Genomic DNA, 4,248 nt, shown 5'->3' on the forward strand with positions numbered 1-4,248 from the left:
CCTGTGGATCCACAGCATTAATCCTTGAAGCACATGAACCTACTTCCTGCAAAAATCATCTAACTCCTTCACAGAAAGACCTTCATCATTATTACTTCCTACTGATTTTTTTTTCTTTTTGTGGACCACATTATCCTCCACCCTTTATCCTCATGAAACACTTTAAAATCCCTTTCTTTACCTTCTTTTTTGTTTCCTCTCATTCTCTCAAGGAAATATCAATCTTCCACCTACTCCAATAAGCTGGAGAATAGAGCTATATTAAAACAACTTTCACCTTCTCCTCTGGCAGTTTCTTTTTGTACATAACACTATGCTACATGTTTCCAGTAGAAAATCAAACAGAAGATATTCTCTCCAAGTTACTGAAAATTTTTCCTGTACTTAATAATTCTTTTAATGCAAACCTTCAACTCCCTGGCATAGAAGAAAAAGTGTTTTACATAAAAGCAAGAAGACCTGAGTTTGACTCCTACTTCACTCACCTATCTGTGTGACTGACCATATTGGTTTCAGTTTCCCTATCTATACAAGGAGGATAATAGGATTTACCTTGCATTAGTATCAAGATTAGATATGATGATTTTATAAATATATATGCAAATATAAATATATAAACTTTGCAAACACCAAAGCATGGTAGGGTATTTGATAATATTAATATATTGCAATTATTAATATGCCATTATTATTTATTATCCTTTTCATAATCCTGAGTTTATCTGTGTGGCTTAATATTGTGGCAGAATAATTATTCTTCACATGTGTTCATATATTGGGAGTTCTTGAGCAAGGTTTAATTTATTTATAATGGACTTTCTATCTTTTCTCATGACAGAGTTGACACTAAATGTTCAACCTCTTTTAATAGGCAATTAGCATATTCCTGCTATACTCTAATGTGCCATTATTACATGGAAGCTGCTCTACAAGCAGAGATCCAATTATCTAATTAGGTCTAATCACCCACTTTAATTATTTTTACCAGCTGAGCTTTAGATACTTCCTTGTACTTTCCTGGCCACTTGGCTCTTTGGCCTCACAGGGGACTTATACCAGGTACATGGAACAGGATAAGCAAAAGCAGAGAGGGAGGTCTGTCAAATACACATAAAGGCAACATACAAAGCAGTTCTTCGTCTCCTTTACCTGCTTTATTACACAGGTACAAATTAATCTTGTAATATAAAGTTTGAAAGGTAGGATGAGACCAGTTCATTGTGCATTTTAAATGATTGATTGAGAAATTCAAAGTTTATTCAACAACTAATAAGGAGACTTTTAGTAGAAGAAATAAATAATGATAGGTAAAGAAAGGATTAACCTAGCTCAGATGCAGACAACAGTTCATAATACAGGGATCTCTCAACTATCTTGGGAGTTATGTTCCAGAGACCCCCCCCCAAAGGTGAAAATCTGCAAAGTAGCAGTATTATATTTATTTATTTTATTATATGTATTATATATATAGGCTTTATAAACCCTTCCCACTCTCCTATAAATCTTTCCACACTTTTATTAACCTTTTCCACACTCTTATAAACACTGAGCCAATCAGCCCCCAGGATACAGAACATAGTTCTTTGGTTGGTCATCTTTCATTCCATCAGCTAATTCGGAAAACTCCCACTTTTCCCTCAGCCATGTACAAGCTCACTTTGGCAAACTTTTGCAAAAGTACAGTAATTCATCTGCAAAATATAGTGAAAACTCTGTGATATAGAATTAGTTTTTAGTTGTTTTTTTTTTTTTTAGTATCTCCTCCCCCCCCCCAAACCACTTAAGAGTATTTATTCATTAGAAATTTGCCATTATTAACATAATGGATTTGTGGCCCAATGGATAAACTAGTAAACTGAGTTTTGCTGCAGATTTCTTTTCAGCTGAAGGTTTTTTCTGGGCAGGTGGTTTCTTTTCTGCCCCAGACTTCTTTGCTGCAGGCTTCTTTGCTGCAGGTGGCTTCTTTTCTCCAATTTTCTTTTCTGCTGGCTTTATCTGCCCAGTAACCTTCTTTGCTCCTCCAAGCTTCTTATTACTGCCAAGCTTTTTTTTCTTCTTCTCATCTATTGCCTTCTTTGCCTCCATAATCTTCTTTAGTGCAGCAGCTCTTTTGTTTTCTCAGATTCTCCTATTCTTAGCTTGGCGTAGAATTATATTTCGGTTCATTGTCTTGGCATATGGGTGTAGTTTCACCAGGATCCTCAAGTTCCTTAGAGGATTCTTCTTGAGTACTCGGTGCTGAATCATTTTGCGTGGTGCATGGAGGGCCATACAGATTTCTGGGCTTTTCAAAATCCTGATAACGTCTGTATTGGTCATCTTGGGCACTGGAAGATTGTAATGAATCTTCAGGGTAGCAAGACTGTGCCATGTGCCATACAGCTTATCCAACTTACAGAAGGCACTTTCAGTCCAAATACAGAAATGCCCAACCAACATGCCCACCTGGAGCAAGTCTCAATAGGTTCAATTTGCTTACATTAAGGAGAGTACTACCAGGAATGTTTGTGAAGGCCTTGATAATACCATTATCTTCATTGTAGATGATACAAGGTCCCCTATGCTGGATACGACAACGGTTTCTCATTTTACCCTTACCAGCTCACATAGGCTGAGAAGCATAGACCTTTTTGATGTCATTCCATGCCTTCAGCTTCTTAAGCAGCAGAACTGCTACTTTGGTCTTCTTTATCTTCAATGACTAGAGGAAGTTCTGGGACTTCTTCAATTTGGTGACCTTTTGACATCACCAATGCCGGCAGGGCAGAGGCTGCCAATGCAGAACAAATGGTATAACGTTTTTGTGTTGTGTTCACTCTCCAAAGCCAATGGCGCCAAGTCTTGGTGGGAGCAAACATGCAACCTCCTCGGCACATATTTCGAAAAGCACCTTGGCCTGAGCGATGTGTCCCTCCACCTCAAACTCAAGTAATTTGAGCAACAACTCTGACAGTTCCCCAGGACTCAGCACTGGTCTGATGACTTGCTAATTCACTGACAGCATAAGGTTGCCAGTTATTTTTTCTCAAGTTGGTATGAATAAAATTTACAATATCTGGACAAATTGGAACTTTGAAGACAGCAGGCAAAGTAACATTTTTGCCAGCTACACTCCCCTTTTCAGAGTACACAGATATCAAGGGCTGTACACAAGTCATGGCGGGTACTGGAGAGTAAAACGTTTTTAGTTTTCTTTAAACCTGCCGTTGAAGTCAGAATAAGTGAACCACAATATAGTAAGGGATGACTGTAGACCGAGAATAGCCAGAAGCCTTGAAAGAATTCATTTTAAAAGTTCAATGATTTGGAATTCTAATTCAATGTCTGGAATTCTAATCCCATATCTGGAATTCTAGTCCAATGCAGGGATTTCTTCTATAATATTTTTTAGAAGTAGATATATATCTCTACTTGTACATTTTCAGTGCTGGAAACTCACCATCTTACTAGGTGGCCTCATTTATTTTAGGTTATCTCTGAGATACAATGGTTAAAGATAATCATCACCTGCTGGTAAACTTGTTGATAATGAATATCTTCAAATGTAGCTGTGGCACTCTTTCAATGATAAACAGCTTATCATTACAACCTTTCCAACATGGAAAAGGTTTCTATTAGAATGTTGTTGTTTTTTTCCTTGAGGCCTCCCTTCCTAAAACTTGTAGTCATTGAATCATAGGGTCTTGCAATTAAGGCAGGAAAGGATTTTAGGAATAAATCATGTAGTTTAAAACTCTTCACATATGTATATATTTATATCCATATAAAATCTAAATCACTATACAAATTTTAATTATTATCATTGTTGTTGCTTCATTATTAATCCACTGATTTTTCTATCTATATATTCATATTTACACATATACATTTTATAGATGAATAAATTGAAGAAAACTGGGTCAAACAGTTAATAATAATAATATATATATATAACATATGCTATAAAAATAATAATTCCCAATGCTAGTTTTGAACTCAGGATGGTGAGTCTTCTTGACTCTAGGCTTGGCACTGCATCTGTTGCATGAACTAGCTGCCCCAAATAAATATGTTAGAACAAATATAAAAACATACTAAATCAGAAAAGATAATTAAGAAAGTTATGTAACTTCAATAACTCCAGTCAAAACTACTAATATAAAGCACTGATATTAAAAAACTAAAAAGAAAGACAATACTAACATGGATTGTCCCTATTTTTGGTAAGGATTCATTTTTTACAAAATTCCAAAACAATGAAGCAGAGAA

At 35.9% G+C, this 4,248-nt stretch overlaps 1 pseudogene; it reads right to left on the bottom strand.

Moving 5' to 3' along the window:
* Positions 1 to 1,797: 1,797 nt before the first annotated feature.
* On the bottom strand, positions 1,798 to 3,363 carry LOC100029125 (60S ribosomal protein L4-like; annotated as a pseudogene).
* Positions 3,364 to 4,248: the final 885 nt, after the last annotated feature.

The sequence above is a fragment of the Monodelphis domestica genome, chromosome 4, assembly GCF_027887165.1.
Source record: "Monodelphis domestica isolate mMonDom1 chromosome 4, mMonDom1.pri, whole genome shotgun sequence".
Classification (NCBI taxonomy): Eukaryota; Metazoa; Chordata; class Mammalia; order Didelphimorphia; family Didelphidae; genus Monodelphis; species Monodelphis domestica.